Genomic DNA, 10,233 nt, shown 5'->3' with positions numbered 1-10,233 from the left:
CACGTTCAACCATTGTCAGCCAGGGACAAGCAAAGCTAAACATTAATTGTTCAACTGTATCCCGAGAATTCAAATGTCGGTTCAGCCAGCTTCTGCAGAATCCTGGTGCTCTCAATATTGGACAAACAGACAGGGCAGTGAAGACACTTCACTAAAAACTCATTGAGTGCCAATGACGTCTTTTGACGGCCGTTTTCAGTGTGCCATTAGTGCCAATGACGTCTTTTGACGTCACCGATTATTTTATTTTTTTTTTCAAAATAAGATTTTTAATTCTTTATTTTATTTTTTTATTTTTTTTATCTCAAAGGAACTAGGAGAAAACGATTTTCAAAAAGTTAATGCTCCATCCACTTCAATGTTAAAAAATAAACGGCCGAAAATCTCAACTTTTTTCGGCTTGTCGATCTGCTCTTTTTCCGCGGCATTCCGTGGCCAACGACGGCCGTGTATGGGTCTATCGCTCCAGCGCCATCCATTTTCAGGGCTAGTTGATTCGGCAGGTGAGTTGTTACACACTCCTTAGCGGATTCCAACTTCCATGGCCCGTGATGGGGCTCAAGGCGAGGCCGACCGCGGGGGCCGTCCGCGGCTGGAGCGTCGCAGGCCCCCCGGGGCCTTCGTCGTCTCAAGTGCAGACGAGATGCCCGGTCCGGCCTCCTTCGGGGGGCTCGGAGCCCGGGAAGCCGTCACCCCTGCCGTCGCTTCGCCCCCGGGCGGGGAGCCGGCCGGTCAGTCCCCCCGTTCGCGGGGGGGCCCCGGACGGCCACCCTAGCCCGGGGCCCGCGGAGGTCGGAGCCGGCTCTGTGCCGTGCGTGCCGTGACGCTGCCTGTGGACCTCGTGTCTCTAGCAGCCTGCTGGCGCCCGGCGGACTCCGGCCGACCCACCGAAAAATCACATTTTTCCTACCATTGTAAACACTGTATTTCTGAGTGAGACATGCCACTTTCAAACATCTAAAACAAATGTCAACGAGGTCACAATGACCTCGTTGACATTTGTGAAACCACACCTGAGGTGACTCAGTGATTAGCAACCATCAGGGGATCAATCACACTGAAGACAAACATTCTGTGACCAATTGAAAAGGTAAAATATATAGCCTAATCCTGGTACAGGGATCAACAAGTTTGAAATAAGCCTGCAGTGAATGAGTTATAGAACTATAATCTGGAGAAACACAGTGGAGCTCCCGGATCTTCTTTTAACTGTAACTTCTGCATCCTCATCAGATTCAAAGCCCCTGAGTGTTCCATTGTCTTTTTCCAGGTTAGTCATGATAAGTGACGTGGGTGTGTTTGTTGAGCCAGAGAGCAGAGATCTTAAAGCAGAATGATTCATGTCTTTGCTAGATTCAATGTTTAGATATTTAATACCTATTAATTTGATCAGACACGCACCCCTTCTAAGCCATTCTTCTGCCTACACATACGTCATGTCCTAGTATGAGCGAATAGGGGAAGGGGATCAACGTCACGTGATTCTCTTGTTTGGCCCGGCAAAAACCTGGATGTGTGTCTCAAAGAATATGATTATTGGGCACAGAATCCACCGAAAAAAGCAGATATACAGACCCACCACATGTGGTCCTTAAATAATGATATTAACTTTGGTTAAGTCATAGTGACCTCGACATTAATTAACAGGAATTAATGATGAATTCATGATAAATTCATGATGAATGAATGTATGCGTTAAGCGTTAGTTAAGTGTTAGTTAAGTGTTAATTAAGTGTTGATAACGTGTAGGAATTTGCAATGTTATGAGGAAGTGTTACCAATACTTCCAATACTGATTCCCATTGAGAAACAATCCACACTTTAGAATATATATTTGTTTTATTGTTAGTGTATTTTTTATCGTCTTATTCGTTTTGTTGTAAGTACTGTACAATGTCTTGTAGAGCACCTTTCACAGACCTTACAGTCACAAAGCGCTTCACAAGCTCAAGAATAAAGCCATCGCCATATATCAACCAAAATAGTTAAAAGATGACACAATACAGAATTGTGTGTGCTCAGCACACAGAGCTATAATCACAAAGAGTTATGTGAAAGCCTGTTTGAACAGGTGAGTCTCAGTAATGGTAAAAGTACTCTTACTTAAATAAAAGTATCAATACTGCAATGTAGAAGAAATATGTTACAAGTAAAAGTCCAGAATAAAAAATTTACTTGAGTAAAAGTACAAAAGTAATAGATCATTCATAAACTGTTAGTTAATGAATTATTAATGCCTTGTTAAGCATTTGTTAATAGCTACTTAAGGAGTTATAAATATGCCTTATAGTTATAGATAGCTAGTTAAAGATAGTTAATAGACTCACAAACTGTTAGTTAACTGACTTGTTAACTCTATGCTAATGATTTATAACTATGCCTTATACATATTTAATGGATTATGAACAAGCTATTAGTAAATCACTTACTAATAAGTATTTGTTAACAGTTAGTAGGCATGCTGAGCAATAGGCTACCTCAGTAGGGATGGGTGATATACCACAGAAACTATAGGCCAAAGCGCCAATAGTGATTAGAGATTCATGCTGAAGCCAGTATTATCAGATATTTATCTTCAAAATAAGTGGCTATGGATTTAGGGGAGAGAAAGCCAAGCATTGTTGGGAGTTAATTCACTCCACAAAACAAATATGAATCTGACACGCATGACACGTTTGCCTGGATTTAGTTTTGACCACAAAAAAGGATGAATGTGTTGGTGTGTTACACCCCAAACCTGTTCTACCACAACCACATCACAATCAGTCACACAAATGAGCCACTTAATGCTGGAACATGCAAATCAGTCTCATCAGGCTCACAACGCATGTTGAATACCTGTGATAGTGCTGCAAACCTTGATCACTTAGTTAATGTATTTTTTTGTTTCAGATTGAGATAAGCTTAGCAACAGTCAATAGAAAAAGTAACAAAGACTCAATAGTAAATGATATATAACAAAATAATCACGGACCTGTCTGCATCTAACTTAGCCAGCTTTCTTAGGCAAAAACACACTGCTGGCTCTTTTTACAGCAAGACCAAAAGTATTGCTATTGAAAAAGACAATCTGTTTTACTATAAAAAGACTTTCAACCAACTTTTTATAAACTGAACTAACACATTTTCACCACAAGTGCCTCCAGAATAGTGTGCAGACACATTGCTTATCTTGCGAGTCTACACGCACATCTAAAAATAACGCATGCACACGCACACGCAGACACACACACACACACACACACACACACACACAAAACACCTAACAAGTATTTTTCACAAAGAATCCTTTGACATTGTGAGTCGATTGTGAGTTCGATTGGTCATGAATTTCAATGCAACACGGGATAATCAGCTCGTAGCAATTAATACCTAATCACTTCACACACTGTGAACTGTTTTTATGACCTCTGCATTGTTTATTTTTCATTAAATGGTTTAGCTGAAGCCTTGGCAACGGCTAAGCTTCCTGGAGCCCACAAAAGCACATAAGACAATACAGTACCATTTACAGTACAATCCATGACATAAAGCATGCAGTTAAAATAGTGCAATCAGATATACCTACTGTAGGTATGTAGTAGCAGTAGAAACAATATACATTATAATTGTCTATTATCATTGCATTCAAAATCAGAAGGCCACAAAAATGTAAATAAAAAAAAGGTCAAATACAGTGTGTTATAGACATACAGTATGGTCAGTCTTTTGTAATTTTATTATGACGTTATTGAATCTTGAAAACTGTACGTTTGAGGAGGTTTGTTCTTGCGGTTGGAAGTGACGTGCCATTTCCGGTATGATGATTATGTCTGTTACTTGAAAAATTCAGGTGTCTGATTAAATATTATATTTCTGAAGGTCAGAGGAGTTTACTTTCAGCCAAGCACCGGTGACAGGACAGGTGAGTGTGCATAATATGCTATCGTAGCATTGGGGGAATATTCTGTATTTGATATCGATTTATTGCCCTTTATTTACGTTGTTATCATCTCTGGGAATGTGTTGGGTCTTGTGTTACCATGTGTTCACACAGTGGGTGATAGTGGTACAGTACAGTAGCTACCAGGAGCACCCCCTCGCCTTTGTACTTTGTATTCGTGCGGATCGGCTGCACTGCATGCTCTCATGGATGCTTTTGTTTGTTATAGTTGCGCACCCAGAACATGAGGAAGTGGCACTGCAAGCCATTATAAATGGGCCTTCGGGAGCGTGTTAATTAGGATTATGTCTGCTGCTTGTATTTAGTACTTGGTTACAGAAATATTCAGGTGTCTGATTATATAAAATCAGGCTATTGTAGCGTCCCATGCAGGCTACTCGTGGCTGAGGAAGGATTGCCAGCATTACCTAAGGTATAGTAATTTAGTACTTGGAAGGATTGCCAGCATTACCTGAGGTAAGTATTGTATTTAGTACTTGGTTACAGAAATATTCAGATGTCTGATTACATAAAACCAGATTACATTGTAGTGTCCCCTGCAGGCTACTGGTGGCTGAGGAAGGATTGTCAGCGTTGCCTAAGGTAAGTAAGTAAACCTTGCTGAGCCATGTGGCCCACAGGGTATCTGGCCCTGGGCATGACGCTAGTATGTTACAGGGACTTACCCCAATTATTGTCCTTTTATATAAGTTGTTATTCACTAGGCCTAGGGGACTGTGTTGGAGGACAAATAATGTGTTTATGTTACACTGACAGATCAATGTCATATTTCTTGTGCACGCAACCAAGGAACTCAATTCCCGAATATTTAGCAAATCAGTCAACGACAACCTTGTTATTTTTGTGCGGGTCATATCTACAGTATGTTCCCTCAGTTTAGGGTTAGGCTGGGACTTGGGGTCAGGGTTAAGGTGGCTCCCCACCAAACAGACAATTACTATACAGATACAAAATCAGGGACGTGCTGGCCACTGGGAAATTCGGGAAAATTCCAGAACGGCCGCGCGATTTACGGGCCGCCAAACGGCCGGTGGGCCACCCAAAATATATATTTGGGCATGACGCTAGTATGTTACAGGGACTTACCCCAATCCAACCATTTTTGGTCTTTGGTATGACCCGACCTCCCAGTCAGGGCGGACACTCAAGCTGCCACTATGTTGGGTATTACCTAAGGCAGGGGTTTTCAACTGATTTTGACCCAGGGACCACCATCCTGACTAAGAGCAACCTGGGGACCACCACTATTGTGTCGGTGGGTCCATCATAGATTCATGCACAATTCCATGGGTTAAGATTTGTTTTTTTTCTTACTTGTTACTCACTTATCACAGGCTACACCCAGGATAAACTTCAGTAGCAAGTTGCAAGTTCACCTCCAAGTACAATACCACAGTCTAAACTTGCAAAATCAATGAATACGTTGTACACGCGTGTATGCTGGAAACTAATTATATGCGCATTAGCAGCGACTGGATGTTTACATCGTAAGAGGACACTTGACCTTTTGAAATGTTAGATTCGACTTAAGTTAATTATTCACAAGCAAGAAACAAGAGTAGCAAATAAAAGTAAAAGTAACATTTTAAAATGTAAAATTATTATTATTTTTCTTTAACAAAATATATTTTACTACCTTTCTGAATGCATGGCCAAGGACCACCAGCAATAAAGTTCTTAATTTCCAACCCCCCCCCCCCCCCCCGCACGTGTCCCGTTGCGGCGCGAACCTCACCCCCCACCCCCTGCGCGCACACGTCGCGTCGCGAAGCCACCTCCACACACACACACACACACAGTCACACGTACGTTGGTCGAAGCACGTTCTGTGTGTGCAACATCATTCGTGCCATAACTCCCGGGGCGATCCCACTGCTGGGCAGCCGTAACCATGTCGACAATTTTTTGACACAAAAAAGCTAATAAACAGCTGAGATTTGATGAAATCGAAAAACGGGCTTCGCTGTTCCGTGCACATGGTAATGGTCAATGGCTGTGTGCAAATTCAGATGAACTTCTCCAGCCACTGAGAAGAACCGGGCAGAACCAATTTTGGCCTCACCACTACACCACCAGTTTGTCAAATTATAGGAGGATGCAGTTAGGTAATACAGCAAGCCAGCACATCAGCATCCCATCCAATTCTCTCTCTTCTGTCTCGGTCCCACATTATATCAGTTAGTAGACAATACCCTTATTCGTCACTCCATATCCTGTTCTATTCTTCCACTATTCAAACAGGACATGAACACATAGCATTGGGATCGTTATTACCTGACATTGTCACCCGTTCTTTCACAATTTCTTTGATTAACCCGTGGTTACAGTAAGTAAAAGCTATGAATACTTAGTACATGCACGTAGAGGGCATGTTATGTAATTGCTATAGTTTTATTTTTTTTATTTACGTTTTTATCCCACGATTTTGTAACCCATTTTGACCCAGTACCAATGCCTAAGCTTGTAATCCTGGGCGCTACTTTACCTCTGGGGAGAGCCCCGAACTGAGCTCATGCTTCCTTCAGTGCACGAGGAGTTAGCAGGCCGCTTCTTATCACCTGACAGGGGGGAGTTTCCCCGGTAGGACGTAGTGGAAGGAACACGTTATTCCAACCAGTTCCTTGGATTCCTGCATGTTTTTTTGTGACTGTACATACCCTAGGGCAGTGTATATCAACCCTGGCAAACGTCCCAATTTTGGGCCGGGGCTACTGCTGAGGTGTGCCGCGCCGTTTGAAGGAGGTTTGAAAAAAAATCATTTTGAAAAAAAAAAAAAAAAAAAGTTTTTTTTTTTTTTTTTTTTTAAACAATAATAATAATCAGGCATGCAAACAGCCCCGAGGTGAAAAGGGTGACAACATGCTGTTTTTTTTTCGGGTCAGGTGTCACACTATTGCCCTATTTGGATTCAAAACGGCTAGTGGAAGCTGAAAAGCTACAAGTTTGCATGTCTGAATAATGCAAAAACAGAAATATTTGTTTGCATTTGCTTTTTTTCTCCCCCATATATTTTCATGATAAAAAAGTGCGTATCGTATCGAAATCGTATCGAAGTTGTGTGCCCAATATCGTATCGTATCGTTTCGTGAAATGTGAAAATCGGCACACCCCTAGTGTGTGTATATAGATATACCGTATATATATATATAATTATATATACCGTATATCTAGGTGTGCCCTGGGATTTTTTGGCTATGCCAGGTGTGCCTTGGCACAAAAAAGGTTGATAGACACTGCCCTAGGGGACATAGGGAAAACATGCAAACTCCACACAGAAAGGCCATTTCGCCAACTATGGGCACTGATGACGCGGAGGGGAGAACACGCCCCCAGCGCCCACAGCGTCAGGAATCAAACCCAGGACCTTCTAGTAGTGAGGCGACAGCGCTACCGCCACCGTGCTCCCTTGTTATTGTTTTATTGTCCTTTTATATAAGTTGTTATTCACTAGGGGACTGTGTTGGAAGACAAATAATGTGTTTATGTTACCATTATCTCCTCCAGGTGTCTGTCTGTCTGTCTGTTTGTCTGCAGCTAATCTCTCAAGACAGATCTTGCACACTACTAGACAGATCAGTGTCATATTTCTTGAGCACGCAACCAAGGAACTCAATTCAAGAATATTTAGCAAATCAGTCAACGACAACCTTGTTATTTTTGTGGGGGTCATATCTACAGTATTTTCCCTCAGTTTAGGGTTAGGCTGGGACTAGGGGCCAAACAGACAATTACTATACAGATACAAATTACTACTACAGACTGGCAGTCGAATGAAGTCGGGAGATCAGTTGGTTGGAAGGTGTAAAAAGAAGTTGCTGAATGCACCTGAGAGCCGACACAGACACAAGGAGCTATGGTGCTAAAGAATTGTCTATGGCTTGATGTCGTTTTTCGACAACAAACACATGTGCATACTTAAATCATTTGAGAAATTATAAAGATAACTACTGCACTGCATGGTGCTTAGGGCATTGGCACGAGGTTATATGTATTTATACTATTTTGTGTATCATATATTTTGTATTTAATGTTAATTAAAACAATAAACACTGCGTGACTGCAGCAAGCGGTAGCACAATGCCCATGCGGCATTATCATTTTGCTTCAACTAATGACCAATATAGCATAATAAATAGAATATACCACCGGTTGCTTCAGTGATTTTACAGACCTTTTTCGCCTTAAAGAAATTCAGTGCAGTAGTAAGTGCTTATGAGATTGATAAGTTAAAGATACGGCATATACACGTAGTTTTGTTTCAGACAAGAATTATGACAGCTGGCAGCTGGTGTTTGAATAAGACGACTTAGACGAGCCACACACGCACATGCGTATGCACAGTCCCACCTTGTACCTACACTGTACATTTTGAGCACACATGCAGCTGTAGCAATATTTATTATACCATGGGTATGCATTGTATTCTGACAAAATAAATTTACAGCGAGCTCTACCTCTGTATTACATCTACACTTAAGCAGATTTTCTGCAACAAGGTATTTCCAACGCTTACCATCGCCGACATCGGTTTGGTGGGGAGACACCTTTAGGGTTAGTTTCGAGGGAACATATAGGCCTTAGGGAACACACTAGATACACTCCTTTTTTGGGAATTCAAAATCTCAAACCCACCGTCCCTCAGGCTATATTATGTGTCTGCTGGGCTATTGAGGGGAATTACCCATTCGGATGCAAGCTTTCTCCCCGGTGTATGGGATAAGCACTACAAGCCAAGAACCCACAATGAAATGCCACCATGCCAAACTTGCTCCAAGTTGATAATCTGTGCATGTCAAAAAAAAAAGGGAAGTAGGCTACTGTTGTTCATATTGGTGGAGAATAGAAATATATCTCTGTCTCTTCAACATCCCACTGACGCACATCACATAGAGGGAGAGAGATCACTACAAGCAAAACTCAAGAAACAAGAACTAAACTTAAAGTAGACTTTACTCAGGAAACATACCAGAAGGGAGAGCAATTGAGAGGAACAGGACAGAGAGAGAGACAGCAGAGAGAGGGAGGGAGAGAGAGAGAGAGAGAGAGAGAGAGAGAGAGAGAGAGAGAGAGAGAGAGAGAGAGAGAGAGAGAGAGAGAGAGAGAGAGACCAGTTCGACATTACTGCATGAGACAGTGTAACTAATATTGGGGCATGCCTCCTGGCAGAGATTTGTACCCGCTGATCGCACCTTTCAAGTTAAATTTCTGATATTGAAAGCCATTGTCAGTTATTTCAGTGGTCATTACATTGATTTGATTAGATTGTAGGCTACTTTATTAGATGCATAGACAAAATCTAATACCGCTATACCCATTTTTATGATGGTCACATGGTCACACATAACTACAAGACTGCATTTGAGATACTGAAAGATTGTTTATCTCTAATCGTTTATCTATTTGCAAAAAAGTTACACAGTAACGGACAGTAATGGCTAAAATAAATGAATAAAAGTGTCAGTATTCTCCATTATTGGGTAGAATTAAGAATAATTATACAGAGTTTCTGAGGTTTTGGGGTCCCTCCATTCCATTTCAGACATCCCTGTTCTGAAACCTATTCATCCTGATGGTTCACATTAATTAACCAACCTCACAACCAAAACAAGTGGAGCTTTAAATTAGTCTCATGATCTCATGCTCTACTGATTGAAACTGGTGCATGGCCTCTCTTGTGGCACTATGTTGAGGAGTGGAAAATACAATGTCATACATAAATAAACAGTGGTGTAAATTAACTATAGTTAAGTACATTTACTCAAGTACTGTAAGTAAAATTTTGAGGTATTTCTTACTTTACTTGAGTATTTCCAATTTTCTGTTATTTTCTACTCCACTACATCTCAGAGGCAAATATTGTACTTTTACTCCACTACAATAATTTGAAAACTTGAGTTACTAGTTACTTTGTAGATTTAGAATATTATTACAAAACATACATTATTAACCACTTCAGCCCTATATGCATTTCGATCATTTGAAAATAGCAGATCTACAAGCTCACAATGCGTTGCATTTGAAAACTTGCGAAATGGGACCTTCTGCATAATGAGTACTTTCTACTTTTGGTACTTTAATTACATTTTTTATACCAATACTTTTGTACTTATACTGAAGTAAATTTAGAATTCTGGACTTTTACTTGTAACAGAGTACTTCTACATTGCAGTATTGATACTTTTACTTAAGTAAAAAAATTTGAATACTTTTTCCACCACTGTAAATGAACAGTGACCTCTGTAGTCCCCGACTTCTGTAGGCATTAGGTAACCAATTCCAGTGTAACAGGC

The sequence above is a fragment of the Gymnoscopelus braueri genome, assembly GCF_963280865.1.
Source record: "Gymnoscopelus braueri genome assembly, chromosome: 6".
Taxonomy (NCBI): Eukaryota; Metazoa; Chordata; class Actinopteri; order Myctophiformes; family Myctophidae; genus Gymnoscopelus; species Gymnoscopelus braueri.
Note: the sequence above shows the minus strand (reverse complement) of the source record.